Source organism: Hemicordylus capensis, chromosome 1 (genome assembly GCF_027244095.1).
Source record: "Hemicordylus capensis ecotype Gifberg chromosome 1, rHemCap1.1.pri, whole genome shotgun sequence".
Lineage (NCBI taxonomy): Eukaryota > Metazoa > Chordata > Lepidosauria > Squamata > Cordylidae > Hemicordylus > Hemicordylus capensis.
In genome coordinates, this window is record NC_069657.1 from 66,635,548 (window position 1) to 66,653,272 (window position 17,725).

General features: G+C 41.2%; 1 protein-coding gene across 2 annotated transcripts in view; it reads right to left on the reverse strand.

Moving 5' to 3' along the window:
• The window catches only part of FMN1 (formin 1), a 180,254-nt gene that overhangs the window by 121,790 nt on the left and 40,739 nt on the right, over positions 1–17,725 (reverse strand). The window lies entirely within an intron of this gene.

The window sequence follows — 17,725 nt, forward strand, 5'->3', positions numbered from 1 at the left end:
CCAATGAAAAGGGGAAAAAGGAAAGATTATCCTTAAACAAAGAATACATTTGTTTTAAATTTCAGAAACTACAATCAGAGGCTTAACTATCAAAGGATATTTGGATGAAAAAAATACCTTATGCCAATTTGCCTAAAAATCAAAATTCCTTTCTTCAGACACCTCAGCCATCATAATCGGTTGCATATGCTGTATTAATACTTTTTTCAAGAACAAGAATTTAGATTTATTCCCAAAGCACTGTCTATGAATTAAATAATTCAAGAGATGACACATGTAAAAATTTCCAGGGCACTAAAATATTTGTTTTGTTTAATTTAAGAGGTGTCTATGGAATCCAAATGTGTTTGTGAGTGAATGGGAGACATAATTGCATGTATGAATTGTGACAACAGAAGATCAAGAGAATGTGTCAAATTACTAAAATACTGTTAGTAACAAAATTATGGGTTTATATTACATATGGAATTACTTGATTGAAACATTACATATGTAGAATAAATGTTTGCCAGCCTCAAAATAAAAATGTAGTTTAAACCTCAGTGTAAACATTTAGGGTTCACAGATGAAGAACCAAGAACAAAGTTCTCTTTGCTAGCAGATCTTCACATATGAATCTTCTTGCATGTCCCATTGCTACTGCAGATTCATTTTGCGGTGACATGGGAGAGTGCCTTTTCAGCAGTGATACCCATCTCCCATATCACCCCTGATGGAACTTCCTCCCATGTGAGATTTCCATAACTCCCTCACTCTCTTTGTTTCAATTGAAGACTCATTCTTTCAGAGTACTGTAGTTCTAAATTGGAATTTTGTTATTGTTCTCCGTGTGCTCCCTGTGCTTTCATTTAGTTGCTGTTCTAAATATTTGTGTTCTAGTATTACTTAATGATGTTTTAAATACTGTTGTAAGCTGTCTTGAGACTTTGAGAAGTGTGGGTTGTTGTTAAAGGACAGCACTGCACTGGCGGGGGAAAACAAAAACAAAATCCACTAGCATTATTGAGCTGGCAATGCATTCTTCTGGAAAATATAAGTAAGCAGCACCTGACCCAGGCCTAATTGCCACTTTCATGCATATTAAAATTCACATATGGGACAACTTGGCTCCCCTATGTTTCAATATTTTCAGGTAAATCAATGTTTGCTATATTTAAAGAAGCAACATGAGACTCCTTGAATTTTACTTGAGAAGCTCAATATGAGGAAATAATTGTCAGGAAGATTAGATTTTCAATTCTAATCTTAAAATTGATTAGAAGGGTAGATCATTTTTAAAAATCATATATTATAATTGATATGGGACAGTATAAGAGATCATAGAGATTAGGAAGTGGTTGATCATCCATGCCCATTAGAGGACTCACCCAGCTAATGCCAGTGCCTGCTCCAGTACCTGGTGTCAGCAGTGGCATGAGGTGGCTGACAGATTCATGGAACTGCTTTCCATTCATGCATGGCGGCAGCTCCTGGTCATGCTCCCACTCAGGCCCCATAGACCAATGGGAGGAACAGTCACAGAAGCTGCTCTTCATCAACCTTCCAAGGGAGAGAGGGAAGGAGCTGCTGCCGCCACTGCCACCAATTCCTTTCTCCATTCTCTGAGAAGCTGAGAGGGTGGGGACCCTATAAACCAAGGAGGCCTTCGACCCAGGATTCCCCACAACCTGGCACCAACACTGTACATTGGTTCCTGAAGGGATTTGTAACTTATCATTTCCTTCTTTTTTTCTTTCAGTTATATATATATATAATTAATATATATATATATATATATATATATATATATATATATATATATATATATATATATATAAATTCCTAACCTTGATTATGTTATAGTATATGTAATGCTGTAATCCTTAGTTGAAATAATTTTTTAAAAGACTGCATAGAGGATGTCCCCTGCTAACTGAGAAAAGAGGCATCTTTTTGCCACTCTTTAAGAGTGGTGATTCTCTTCTGTTTAGCTGGGGGAATGCAACTGGCCTTATCCAACCCCAGCTCAACATTTTTCCAGTTGCTGTTTGCTGCTGTCTACCTTGTATTTCCTTTTAGATTGTGAACCCTTCCCATCATCTTATTCATTACTTATTGTCCTATGTAACCCGTTTTGAACACTTTGTTGAAAAGTGGTATATAAATACTTGGAGGAGTAGGAGATACTGTACCTGAAAACACTCTCAGATCAGTTCATTGTTTACTAACAATACTTAGAATTGATGTGGATAAAAAAATGGAAGGATTCAAATAAACCTATACTTTCAGATTGGTTAAAAAGATTATAGGAGCCATTCTATTTAGTGAAATAATATTTAATACATTTATATTTAATAAATATAAATATTTATATTTAATGACTCATAAAGGTTTCACAATGGAAATAAAAAACAGAAAAGATTTTAAAAGGAAGTATATATTTTAATATTGGGAGTCAGCGTGGTGTAGTGGTTAGAGTGCTGGACTAGGACCGGGGAGAACAGAGTTCAAATCCCCATTCAGCCACGATACTTGCTGGGTGACTCTGGGCCAGTCACTTCTCTTTCAGCCTAACCTACTTCACAGGGTTGTTGTGAGGAGGAACTTAAGTATGTAGTACACCGCTCTGGGCTCCTTGGAGGAAGAGCAGGATATAAAATGTAAAATTAAAAAAATGTAAAAATAAATATTGGAGCAGATATTTTAACTAGAATCTACAGTACCTATGGAATTATTGCTGTTCTAATCTACTGGAGTAAAGGAAGATACAATTGTATAAATACTGTTATAGCACTGTCATAATTGTAACTAACATCAAGCATTTAAATGTGAATGTTAAAGTTACTCTCTTATTCATGTTTATAGGTGTGTGTTATATTGATGTTAGAAAACTTTCTTTCCTTATTTTGTTTTAGTTCTATCCAGATAAGCTATGAGTCGTTATTGAAACAGAACACCAAGGTATAAACATCATGTTATGTTATGTAATACAATGTAAATACAGTGAGGGGTGACAGATGATCATGTGTGTTGATTTACCACTGGATTGCCGTTAATGTTAATGAGGGAAGAATATAGTGTAGCCTGTCCTGAGTCTTTGGGTGAACAAAAACATTAAAGAGCAGTAAAATATGAAAAATACTTCCTGTCTTTTGTTGCTGAAGGTAAACTAAGGTTTCTTGATAATTTTAAATTCATAAGCTCAATCAAAATAGGGTGATATTAAACAGATTTTAATGTGTATTGAATAAGTTACTACAGCTAGCCACAGATTAATGGAATGGAATGATATTCTATATGAGATTATCCAGTGATCTGCAATAGGCAGGTCTTGAATCAGAGGGGTACTAAGTTTCTCAGGCATGGTCTACACTTGCAGAAAAATTAGGTGACAAAGACAATCTTTGTGGCTTTCAATCCACTCTTCAGTCAATGAGAGTAACTGCCATCTTTTATTCCAACAAACATGATACAGTTTCCTACGATTAAACCTAGAAATCAATGAAAAAATCCAGAATGCTCAGCTAGCTTTATGTCAGCTATTCAGTGACATGCAATTACAATGAAGACCTATCTCTAGAAAAAAAAGCATAGCAACTTAGTATTAATGAGTAGGTTTCATGCATCCTTAAACCTATTGAGATCTGACATGTTTTGTGCTTAAATTAGGTGTTGGGGGGAAGCTAAGGTGGCGGTGGGGAGATATGGCCAAAACAGGTTGCAGGAGAAGGTTCAATGACATGGTCAAACCAAAGGTGTTGTATGGATCTAATAAGAACATGGGACATATTAGAGGGTGAGTTGTCTCTGATCTTGCGGAGTGTTTTTGGACACCTAGCAGCTCTTTTATTGCTGTAGCTGATTAAAATGAAAAGCCTCTCAACTAAAATGTTCTTTTTGATGAGTTTCTCCCCGTTTTTGCTATGAACTATAGACCCTGTAATCCAGTGGGACAAAAATCCTTTGATCCTCTATAGTCACATAAATTCAAGGCCATAAAACAGCATTGGATTGCTTTTATTAGTGTGGCTGATGCCAGACTTTCAGAGTTGCCATACATGTAAGGCAAGCTGGCTTCCACCTCCCAGCAATTTCCATCCAGGTTCCTATGTATGAAACCATCACTACTGTTTTGTAATTCAAAAGGAAAAAAGCAGTGTGGGGGCAGGGGAAGAATGGCAATGACTCATGGATCAAGCCAACCTTTAAAACATTGGCACTATTGAGAAAAGCAGTACTAGTACTAATGTGCCTTTATTCAGTTTAGTTTTTTCAGCAAAATATAGATGGATAGAAAACAACACTAGGACTCCCTGGACACTAGGGAGTCAAACTGTTTTATTTTTGGGTTCAGTTCTGGTTCAGAGCTGACTGAAGGTAGTCCAACTTAGCTGATATTCAGGCTAAGAAATCTTCATTAACACAACTAAAGAAAAGAAATATCCATTTTCTTGTTCACAAATTTGCCCACCTCCACTCATTTGGTCTAGGATCGTAAATAAAACTTGACTTGACTTGCCCACCTCCACACTGCCAGGTTTCCCCTAGTTTGCTACTTCTTACATATCGCCCTAGAGCCTTTGAAGTTAGGCGAAATATTAAATAAATAAAAATATCACAAGTGTATATATGTGTTGGCCTAGCCACTACATAGGGATGTGCAAGCCGGCTTGAGGTTGAGCCAGCTCAAGCTCGAACCTGCTCCGCATGAAGGCCCGACCTCGAGCCGAATGAGCCAAGCCAATTTGGGCCCAGTTTGAGGGTGGCAGGGGCCATTACAATTGGTTTTTTAAAAAAAGGCGACTTACCACTTCTGAAGCTTTGGTGGCCTTTGGGGGGTGCTGCGGTGGCTGTAGGGGAGTCTCCGGTGGCTCCCCCTCCCCCGGGCTGGTTCAGGCCATTTTGGCCCTGTAAGCACACACAGTGGTCATTTATGGGGCCACTGCACATGTGCACTGCCCCCCCCAGTCACCATGCATGAGCACACAGGGCTGAAACAGCCCCAAAACGGGCCAAAATGGCCCTGGGGGAGGCCAGCAAAGGGAGGGGGAGCCACTGGAGATCCCCCCACATTCAATGCAGCACCTCCCGAGGCCACCAAAGCCTCAGCAGTGTTAAGTCATAATTTTTAAACAACAATTTTACCACCCCCGCCCCCCTCGAGCCGGGCCCAAACTTGAACTGAATGAGGCCTGGCTCAGGTGTGCACAAAACCAAACCAGATTTTCCGGTCATATGCACACCCCTACCACCATAGATGCTGCATGTCTGTAGAGGAACTTACTTGTTAATAACCTATAGAAAGTTTAGAGGGGGAAAGGTTTCAGCCACACATTTCAGAGCTATGGGAAGTGGCTGAGCGCTACACATCAGGAAGGCACTTTGTTGTGCTGTCTGTACCCAGATCAGGTAAGGCCACAAGGCTGCAGGACAGCTGGCATCACAAGCTCACAAAGGGAGCCGCTGAACCAGCAAAAGTCTAGTACCAATTGAAGGTGTTAGGCAGCAAGACCTGGCCCCTTCCTGGATCTCTGGTGGAGGTACTTGAGGTAGTTTCTCCTCATTCTGAGCAGGCCTACTGAGAGGGAAGCCTCCAGCTGCCAGGAGGCTTCAAACTAAGTCTCTGGAGCTGGAGTGCAGTTTGGTGTGGTGCCACCTCTGCTCCTGGATCCTTGCAAGTGATGGAGGAGGTTCTATGACAAGATCTTTGCTGAGGGGCACTGTTTCCACAGTGCTCTAGGACTCCTCTGAGTGGGCAATTGGCTCTGGGAACTGGATCTGAGGGAACTGGAGTGCTGTTGTCGGAATCAGGGATCCAGGCTGGGGAAGGCTCCCCCTCATCCTCCAATTGTTGTGTCCATCAGGCACAGGTGTGTCTGTCAGCACTAGGAATGACCAAGTCCAGGTCACCAAGCCAAGGGCCAGTAGTCTGTGGTTAGTCCGTATAGGCAAGCGAGGTCAAGGTCACATGAGCAAGGGTACAGTTCCAGAAGGCAAACCAAAGGAGTAGGCAAGAGGTGTGGTCAACAGGCAGAGGATCAGAGGCCAAGAATAATACACAGGAGCAGACAAAAGCAAGGTCAGGCAGTGCAAAGATCAGAAACCAGGAGTTCAAGAACAGGACATAGGTATCAGACTGAGCACTTCCACAACAATGTTGCTTCAGCAACTGCTCAACCCAAACTGAGGTCTAATATAGTGTGTGGATCAAGGTGATCCAGTTGACATAGTCTACCTGGACTTCCAAAAAGCTTTTGACAAAGTTCCTCATCAAAGACTCCTGAGGAAACTTAGCGGTCATGGGATAAGGGGACAAGTACATGTGTGGATTGCTAACTGGTTGAAAGACAGGAAACAGAGGGTAGGTATAAATGGAGAGTTTTCACAATGGAGGGAAGTAAGAAGTGGGGTCCCCCAGGGATCTGTACTGGGACCGGTACTTTTTAATTTATTCATAAATGATCTAGAAGCAGGAGTAAGCAGCGATGTGGCCAAATTTGCAGATGATACCAAACTCTTCCGGGTAGTGAAATCCGAAACGGATTGTGAGCAGCTCCAAAAGGATCTCTCCAAACTGGGGGAGTGGGCGACAAAATGGCAAATGCGGTTCAATGTTAGCAAGTGTAAAGTGATGCACATTGGGACAAAAAACCCCAACTTCAAGTATACGCTGATGGGATCCGAGCTGTCGGTGACGGACCAGGAGAGGGATCTTGGGGTTGTGGTTGACAGCTCGTTGAAAGTGTCGACTCAATGTGCGGCAGCTGTGAAAAAGGCAAATTCCATGCTAGGGATCATTAGAAAGGGGATTGAAAATAAAACGGCTAACATTATAATGCCCTTATACAAAACTATGGTGCGACCACACTTGGGAGTACTGCATACAATTCTGGTCACCACATCTTAAAAAGGACATTGTTGAACTAGAGAAGGTACAGAAGAGGGCAACCAAGATGATCAGGGGCCTAGAGCAGCTTTCTTATGAGGCAAGACTACAACACCTGGGGCTTTTTAGCTTAGAAAAAAGACGTCTGCGGGGAGACATGATAGAGGTCTATAAAATCATGAATGGTTTGGAGAAGGTGGAGAGAGAGAGATTCTTTTCCCTCTCACACAACACTAGAACCAGGGGTCACTCCATGAAATTGATTGCCAGGAGGTCTAGGACCAACAAACGGAAGTACTTTTTCACACAACGCGTGATCCACTTGTGGAACCCTCTGCCACAGGATGTGGTGACAGCCAACAACCTGGATGGCTTTAAGAGGGGTTTGGATGACTTCATGGAGGAGAGGTCTATCAATGGCTACTAGTCAGAGGGCTGTGGGCCACCTCCAGCCTCAAGGGCAGGGTGCCTCTGAGTATCAGTTGCAGGGGAGTAATGGCAGCAGAGAGGGCACGCCCTCAACTCCTGTCTGTGGCTTCCAGCGGCATCTGGTGGGCCACTATGTGAAACAGGATGCTGGACTAGATGGGCCTTGGGCCTGATCCAGCAGGGCTGTTCTTATGTTCTTATGTTGTTCTTATAGTCCCGTCCCGTGATCCTAGTCAGAGTCTCCTCCTCCTGCTTCCTAAGAGTGTAGCCATTTAAAGGGGCTGTGACTTATTTATGAGGCATAAACTTTAAGGCAAGAGGATGATTCATTTCTCACAGGTTGAGGGGCCAGAGAGTCTTCTGAGTCAGAGAATGAGGACAGAAGTATGCTCTCATGTGTGGCAGTGGTAGTGGCTCCTCAGGGACTGGTGTCTCTTCAGGTGCCGGTTCCTGTGAGTCCCCTTCAGTCTGGCTGTGCACATATGGCTCTAAGGGTGAGTCCCTGATTGGCCCCTTGGGACACAGGTGCGATGGTCCTTCGAGGGGGTCGAGTCCATCTAGGTACCTCCAGAGCTCTCATTATGTAGTCCAGATAGGTGTGGCGGCAGGGTCGGGACCATGACACCATAAAGTCACCTCAAGGTTGGCGTCCAGGTGAAGCCTGACAAGTGCAGAGAAACTCTGTCCTGTTTCTCTTCCTCCACTAGGTTGTTCATCTTCATAGTTTGCTACACTAGATGATATTCTTAAATAATCAAATCTCTATTCTGCCTATTGCTTCCCAGCTCTGAAGAAGACAGAGTACAGAAGCCTGTATAATCCAGGCTGTACCACATTTATTTGACTGAAATTTCCCTGATGTCACAACCAAAAATAACAGTGCAGGAGTAGGAGGGGGCCATTCAAGTAAACTCAGTGCAGCCTAGATCAGAAGTTACTTTCTCCCCTGCAGTGAGGAAGGTGGGAGGGGTTGCCTGAGAACCCTAGGCTACAATTACAAAGTATTAAGTAACAATTTCTTCCAAGCATCAAAGGAGTGAGAGAATCATGAAAATGTTCTAAAGACCATTCTCTACATCTTGGAGCATACCACATTTCTTCCAGTTATTAATTCTAGCATATATTGGAAGAAGAACCAATACGTTGTATATATAAAAAAGATTAAGCTTCCTAATAGTATCAAGATGTTTAGTATATGCCTTCAATAGTAAGTAAATATACCAGAAGTCTAGTCACGCAAGCAATTCAGCTGTCATTTTTGATAATGACAAGATATGTGCTGAAACCTTATTTTCAGCATCAAAAATACTCCACAGAATAGAAGATATCACACAAACTGTGACTGTCCACACTTGAGCAGGGAAGAAGTTATAGGGCTTAAACAATTACATGACTATATTTTTCAACTGTTAAATATTTTATACGAGCAACCATTTATTTGCTCTTGACTCCTTACAATTCTTAAGGATGTTTGTAACTTTAAGCAGATAGGAGAAAACAGGGAATTGATAATTCTGTTTCATTGTGCATAAAATCAATCCTTTTTCATAAACTCCAACTTTTCACAAAAGTAAATAAAATATAAAACTTCTCATTTAAAAAAACAACATGGTTAAAATTTGATGTCATAAGAACATTAGAACAGCCCTGCTGGATCAGGCCCAAGGCCCATTTAGTCCAGCATTCTGTTTCACACAGTGGCCCATCAGATGCCACTGGAAGCCACAGGCAGGAGATGAGGGCATGCCCTCTTTCCTGCCATTACTCCCCTGCAACTGGTACTCAGAGGCATCCTGCACTGGTAGCCATTGATAGACCTCTCCTCTACGAAGTTATCCAAACCCCTCTTAAAGCCATCCAGGTTGTTGGCTGTCACCACATCCTGTGGCAGAGAGTTCCACAAGTGGATCACGTGTTGTGTGAAAAAGTACTTCCATTTGTTGGTCCTAGACCTCCTGGCAATCAATTTCATGGAGTGACCCCTGGTTCTAGTGTTGTGTGAAGGGAAAAAATTTCTCTCTCTCCACTTTCTCCACACCATTCATGATTTTATAGACCTCTATCAGGTCTCCCCACAGTCATCTTTTTTCTAAACTAAAAAGCCCCAAGTGTTGTAGCCTTGCCTCATAAGAAAGGTGCTCTAGGCCCCTGATCATCTTGATTGCTCACTTCTGCACCTTTTCCAGTTCTACAATGTCCTTTTTAAGATGTGGTGACCAGAACTGTACGCAGTACTCCAAGTGTGGTCGCACCAGAGTTTGTATAAGGGCATTATAATAATAGCCGTTTTATTTTCCCTTCCTAATGATCCCTAGCATGGATTTGGCCTTTTTCACAGCTGCTGCACATGTCACACCTACACTTACAGTCTCTTAAAAATTAGTGGCTGGCATGCCCTGCAACATACCGCAGAAGTTTCAGAACTGCCCGTGCTCTAACACACGCACCCATGCTGAAGAGGGGTGTTCTGGTACAAATCATTCTCACATGGTCACTGGTTGCATGCTCCTTGCACTATTCCAAATACAAAGAGTATTTGTATTTGCACAATCTGCAGTCCTACAAGGGTGAGTTGTACTGGAATAGCCCTCTTGCTTCTGGAAATTTCTAGACTTTTAGTTTCTGTTTCTAAGCAGACTGAAGTCACATGTGAAAAGACATAGGCTGGATAGTAGGATTGTTGCTTGTGATAGCACTGGGCCAAAGCAGAGGAGTTAGTTAAGACAGACGGCAATTATAGGAAAGGAAGAGGAGCAGAACAGAACAGTGATCAGAAAAATAGAAGACACTACTGAGTACACAGCTTCCTATAGCCCCCACACACTTTGCCACAAGAAAATGGTCATGGTTTCTGGGTGTAAGAGACCCCAGTGCAAGCAGTTCAACAAGGAGATGCAAGACAGCTTGACATAAATAACAAATAAAGGTGTCAACAGCATAAGACACAGGTGTTACTTACTATTTCCTAAATTATTAAAAATAATGTTACCTTTAAAAATTACACAAAATATATCTTCCTAGACATTGTAAATTAATATGCTTTTGTGATCAGATCTGCATCGTTGTTTAAGAAATGTGAAAAACTATCAGTGTGAAACTTGATTTAAATCTATGATTTAAATATTTAAATCCTGATTTAAATCTGATTTTAAACTTAAATCAGGTTTTTCTGTTGGTGATTTAAATTGCCTTGATTTAAACCAGTCCAACCTGTTGTTGAACCGGGTTTACTTCCAAGGATATATGTTTTTAGAATTCGGATATTAGCTATGTTTCTTACTTAATAGTTTAAGGCTGCAAACATAAATGCAATTCCCAGAAAGTGATTTCAGTGGAACACAATTCCAAATAAGTGTATTTATCACGCCAGCTATAAGAAGGATGTATGGGTGATCAATGGCTTCAAAAACTGGAATAGGGAGTTGGCTTCCTTTGGAAAGCATGAAAAGGCTTAATTATCAAAATTAGGAGGGGAGACTATGAGCCTGAGCCAAGCCCTATAGTCCCAGGCTCCAAATCTTTTAAGTACAGTATCTAGCAATGTTCTTATTTGCCATTACAATCTTACAGCCCAGCCACTGCTGTGATAGTACATAAATGCCTAGGATGGGGAGCACCAGGTACAAAGATTAATTCAACATGTTTGCCATGGAAACTGTGATAAACCTCAGCCTTCCTCCCAAGCTTGAAGCTGTGGAGAGGAGCAGGGCATGATCTCCACAATCATGTTTCACTTGAGTGAAGTGTAGGGTCCTGCAACCATAAATATGGGCTGACTGCTAGGCAAGCACCTACAGATACATCAGTAAAACACCACCCATCTTGACTTTGTTGGTGCTGTCTTGATGTTACATTGCAGGCAAATTTCAAGATGGCATGCCAAATCCTTAACCCTCAAGGTTTTTATACTAGGCGGTATACAAGTTCAATAAAATCAATCAATCAGTCAATCAATCAATCAATCAATAAAAGCCCAGCTTGCTTCTCTACCTTTGTTAGAGGAGAGCAACACAAGCAAAGGAGCTCCTTTCCTCTTCCATCTGATGAAATGGGGAAATGGTCGATTTACAAACCAAAGGGGCATGATTTAATGTTAGGATAACAGAGGCTACAAATCTTCTTAGTAGTAATAACATTGTACAGTCATGATGAGATCATAATATTTTTAATCTTTCTTCTTACAACAAGCAAAACACAAGCAGCAGGTACATTACATGCGTATTTAATCTCCTCTCAACCAAACCTCTCTTAAAATCATCATCTCATTGAGTTCCTCCAGCAGGCTTACATGAGCTTTTTCATAAACTGAAGCATTTTTTAAATGAGGCTTCCTCCCAAAATATGACCTTTCAATGCATAAAATCCTCTCAATGTACCAGCAGGAAATACATTCTACAGGAAAAACTCATTTTTATAGTTTGTGATAGAGAGCTTGCTGGGGAGACTTCTTTACCTACCCCAGCTGCAGTGGAAGTGCACAAGTAAGGAGATCACAGCTAATTAATATTAGTATGGAGTTAAAGTTCTAAATAGTTTATTTAGAAAATCTATCAGGGAGATAGATAAGGCCTTCACATCCTTTGTTGCTAGCTACATACAGAAAGAGCGGGATAAAAAGGAAGTATTTTTAAGAACATAAAAATAGCTCTGCTGCATCAAGTCCAAATCCCATCCAGTCAAGCATCCTGTTTCACACACAGTGGCCCACCAGATGCCCCTGAGAAGTCCACAGGTGAGGATATGCCATCCCTCTTTCTGTTGCTCCCTTGCAACTGGTATTCAGAGGCATCTTGCCTCTAAGACTGGAGGTGGCCTATAGCCACATGACTAGCAGCCATTGATACTAGACCTGTCCTCTGTAAATTTGTCTAAGTCCCTTTTAAAGTCATCCAAGCTAGTGGCCATCATCACATCCCGTGGCAGAGAATTCCATAGATGTGCTTTGTGAAGAGGTACTTCCTTTTGTTGGTCCTAAATTTCCTGGCCTTCAGTTTCATGGGATGACCCCTCGATCTAGTGTTGTGAGAGAGGGAGAAGAATTTCTCTCTGTCCACTCTGTCTACTACATGCATAATTTTGTACACCTCTGTTATGTCTCCCCTTAGTCACCTCATTTGCAAATTAAAAAGCCTCAGACGCTGTAGCCTTGCCTCATAAGTAAGGTGCCCCAGGCCCAATCATCTTGGTTGCCTGCTTCTGCACCTTTTCCAGGTCTACAATGTTCTTCTTGAGATACAGTGACCAGAACTGCATGCAGTACTCCAAATGTGGCCATGCCACAGATTTGTATAAGGGCATTATATTATGTATTTATGTATTTAACATATTTATATACAACCCAAAACTTATGAGCAGTATATAAATACTGTATTAGCATTTTTATTTTCAGTCTCCTTCCTCATGATTCCTAGCATGGAATTTGCCATTTTCACAGCTGCCACATACTGAGAACACTTTCAACAAGCAGTCCACCAAGACCGCAAGATCTCTCTCCTGGTCAGTTTCTGACAGCTCAGACCCCATCAGTGTATATGCGAATTTGGGGCTTTTTGCCCAAATATGCAACACTTTACATTTGCTAACAATGAACTACATTTGCCATCTTGTTGCCCACTCACACAATTTGGAGAGATCCTTTTAGAACTCCTCACAATCTGTTTTGGATTTCACTACCAGGTTTCTGGTCCCAGTACAAGTCCCTGGGAGGATCCTACTTCTGTCCATTGTGAAAATTGTCCATTTATTCCTACCCTCTGTTTCCTGTCCTTCAACCAGTTATCTCCAGGTGAGAGAATAAAACCCATCAATCTAACAAAGGGGAAGTAGAATAGAGAGAGTGTAGTCAGAGAGGGAATACCCTTACTGGCTGACTCTGCCCCGATGCCCCTAGTGGTCGATAGAGTTGTTGGTGGTAAGAGTTAATGCCATTAGGAGCTGCATCTCCAACAGTTTGCACTAACAACGGGAAATAATATATTGCATTTTAAGACTATGTTCACCTCTGAAATAATTTAATACAGGTTAACATGATTAATTTAAAAAGGTAGGAGCAACATGTAATAATGTCTATGCGGGGAGGGGGGGAGTCCAACAATTCTCCAAATATAACAAAGCAGGAGAAACTTCTCATTGGTAAGAAGGTAGTCCAGTTTGTAGACAGATGAAAAAGGAGGGCATGGAACAGCTCAAGTCTTACTAAGGATTCCTTGGATTTGCACAGGGTCGTTGTTCTTCCCTCTTAAAAATTCCTTCCCTCAATTGTTCTTCTTGTATTCTCAATAATCTAGCATTTCTTTCTTCTAGAGTCTAAGCATCTCTTTTCTGCAATGAGCCCCTGGTGGCGCAGTGGTAAAAAAACTGCCGCCCTGTAACCAGAAGGTTACAAGTTCGATCCTGACCAGGGGCTCAAGGTTGACTCAGCCTTCCATCCTTCCGAGGTCGGTAAAATGAGTACCCAGAATGTTGGGGGCAATATGCTAATCATTGTAAACCGCTTAGAGAGCTCCGGCTATAGAGCGGTATATAAATGTAAGTGCTATTGCTATTGCTATTGCTAATGTCTATTTCTCTCTCTCCTAGAACTCCATTCCACAGTAGTAGGCAGTTGATGCCACATTTAATCATCTTGTGGCGTTAACACAAGAACCTCTTGCATTGACATTGTGTTGGGGGTTCTTGTGTGAACACCACAAGATGATTCACTGTTGTATCTGTAACCATAACTGAACCTTCTCCTTCAGAAATAAGCAATGTATGGCTTGAGGGGAACATCTAGCCTGCTAGGACCTTTTCACTGATATGCCCAGTCACCCACATTCTATTTGGATTTTCCAGAATCCCCATCTTCCAAGGTTCCAGAGCAGGTGGGAAATGAGAGAATAGGCCTGGAATAAGATTTAATTTGAGAGCATATAGCTTCCTGTTAGCACAGGGGTTTAGCAGAGACAAAAGTGTGAGTGTGTGTGTGTGTGTGTGAGTGTGTGAGTGTGTGTGAGTGTGTGTGTGTGTGTGAGAGAGAGAGAGAGAGAGAGAGTTTGCATACACTCTGTAAAAAATCCAGAAACTCAAAAACATCTTGCAAGAAGGAGTGTAAATGTCCAAATGGGCAGCTGTTTTGTTGTTTTACAGCATTCACAACAAATAATCTTGTGGCACCTTATTATTTATTGTGGTTTTTGTGGACTACAGTCCACTTAATTGAATGCATGGAGTGCTGTCTATAGTTGAGAGATTAAATAGAGAAGAAAAATGGTAAACTGTAGGGCCAAAAAGGCTATGAAATACAAAAAGTAAATGAAAATTTCTATGTAAAATTCAGAAGTATAGGAGCTAAGCATAGTGATGATCCACAACAGCAGTAATTAGCAGCAGCACAATCTTTCTAGCTTTGCTATGCTAATTAGTATTCATGGATTACTACAGCTGCAAGAACCATTCGAATTAGCTCATCTCATTTTGGTGCAATGGCTTCTGTATGTGAGTCAGCCTCAGGTTTCACAGAAATATTTCACAGAAATACCAGTTCCAGGATAAGTGCTGCAAATAATTTCACTAGGTGCAATGTTGAAAGAGCCAAGACTGCCTTATATGCCGGTTGCAAGATTCATAATCATGTGATGAAATTGTGTATTGAGGACTAATACTTTTCAGGTAAGAACAGAATTTATTGTGAACCACAAGCTGGGAGACCTTCATCAGCAGCAACACATGGAAGTACTGAAAAAAGGTAGAATAGCTCATTAGGCAAAATTGACTAATAAACCCTTGGTGACCTTGACTGCAGCTTTGGACCGCAGTTGTGTTCCAGCAACCATACACGATACAGACATTCTGCAAAATGGACATGCTGAGCTCAATAGAAACTCAGCCTGGAACATGCAGTGTAACTAGTGAGTTTTAGTTTTGAATTTCCCCTTGTTAAAGGACAAAAAGCAACATGCTCGGCATGGATAAGTACAATTAAATATTTCTTTAAAGCTGTAAAACTGAGCATTCTTGCAGGGCAGAACATGAAAAGTTCTGCTGGATCAGGCTAAAGATCCATCTTGACCAGCATGCTGCTTCCACGTGCATAGATTTCCATACATGTGCACTAGACACACTAGATGCATGTCTATCAAGGTACATCTGTTTCCCAGCTCACCTGGGATTTAATTTCTAGAAATTAAGGGCAAAGGGAGAACTTTTGAGAGAACTCTGAAGAACATTTGTGCATGTATGTACACATTAAAGTAAAGTAAAGTTGTACCATCGAGTCGGCGTCGACTCCTGGCGACCACAGAGCCATGTGGTTTTCTTTGGTAGAATACAGGAGGGGTTTACCATTGCCTTATCGCACACAGTATGAGATGATGCCTTTCAGCATCTTCCTCTATTGCTGCTGCCCGATATAGGTGTTTCCCATAGTCTGGGAAACATACCAGCGGGGATTCGAACCAGCAACCTCTTGCTGCCTAGGCAAGTTATTGCCCCGCTGCATCATTAGGTGGCTCGTGTATGTACACATTAGCAAACATTTTAAAAAGCATCCCCATCTTTTCCCAGAAAGGCAAAAAACAACAACAGATTAATGGCAACAATGATATACCAGGCAGTGGCAGCTCAGTACTGGGGTGCACCCGAAGAACATTCATAAAAGCTGCTTCCACACTAGCCCTGCCCCTGGGTTGGAGATGACCACCACCCCTTTTGATGTTTGGCATCTATTAACACTGACTGATATTCTGTTACCCTGTAACTAAGTCCTTTTGGATTTCATCTCAGTTTGGCTTGTAGTTTACTATCAAAAACATTTTCAAATCTAATGACTGATCTAATGGTTGATCTAATGATTAACCTAAATACCACTTATGATAAACAACAACAATCTTGTGATTAACTTCATAGCAATCAAAAGAGAGATCTATTTTAGATTCAGGATAAGACAGCTCCTGTTAAACATGATATGGCATGTACAGTATACACTATTGTTTTCATTTTAATGTACAACATATATCCAAATGAAATGAAACATGAAGAAATATTACAGCCAGTTTTCCTCCTGGGGGAAAAGAGATGCTTAGCTGACCTCTAGTGGAGCATATAGAAAACGCTTTTCTGTTTCTGTTTAATTTACATTAATTGGGCTGAATTATTTGGGGTATTGACAACACATCAAATATGTAGTAGATGTATTTAAAAAATAACATATTGCCTTTGTCAGCATGGTATGGTGATAACCTCAATGAATGTCATTTTCTGACATTCTGGATATAAGCACATATCATGGAAATATGTTCAGGTTTCAGCTAAACTTATTCCCATATAAATGTGCTTAGGACCATAGACTAAGGTTAGAGATGGACAATCATTTTTAGAATCTGAAGATGATATTTATTTCCTGTGGTATATATAGTCAATTATTTTGTCCCACTGACATACTGAATCTACAGCATCTGCAGATTTCTGAAGCATTACAAAAACCTGCAAAATATGTTTGACCAGAGATATTGGTGAAATATCTGCACAAAGTGATGCAATAGATCTTGGAATATTGTGTACAGTTCTGGTCACTGTACCTTTAAAAGGATACTGTAGATACTGTAGAGCTGGAAAAGGTACAGAGAAGGGGGCTGGAGCGATTCTCCTATGAGGAAAGACTACAATGTTTGGGCCTTCTTAGTTTAGAAAGGAGGCAGGTAAAGGGGGTCATGACAAAGGTGTATAAAATTATGCATGGTGTGGGTCAAGTGGATAAAGAGGTGTCTTTCTCCCTCTCTCATAATATTACAACCCGGGGTCATCTGTTGAAGCTAAATGCTGGGAAATTCAGGACAGACAAAAGAAAGTATTTCTTTACACAATGAGGCTCTCCACATGAACAGTGGGCTTGGATAACTTCATGGAGGAGAGGTCTATCAACAGCTACTAGTCGGAGGGCCACCTCCAGCCTCAAAGGAGGGATGCCTCTGAGTACCAGTTGCAGGGGAGTAACAGCAGGAGGGAGGGCATGCCCTCAACTCCTGCTGCAGGCATCCAGTGGCATCTGGTGGGCCACTGTGTGAAACAGGATGCTGGACTAGATGGGCCTTGGGCCCGATCCAGCAGGGCTGTTCTTATGTTCTTAAAAGCGGTGGGAGGGGTAAGTGCACCCTCCCCCACTCTTAAAGTGGCACCCCTGCTGCCTCTGAGCCTCCCTGCCACGGTAATTATTTTTTGGTATATTTTTAGAAGAAATTCTGAATATAATAATCATGTTTTAACCGTCATTGTTCTCAACAGATTTTTAATACTAAATAATCAGATCCATAATTCCAAAATGACATCATGCCCAAGAGAAGATCTTTCTCAGATCCAGATTTACTATTATTCAAATTTACCATATATGGTAATTATTCATTAAAAAAAATAATCTTTGAAGTTGAAGCTGTTATTTTCCTTCCCTTTTGCAAT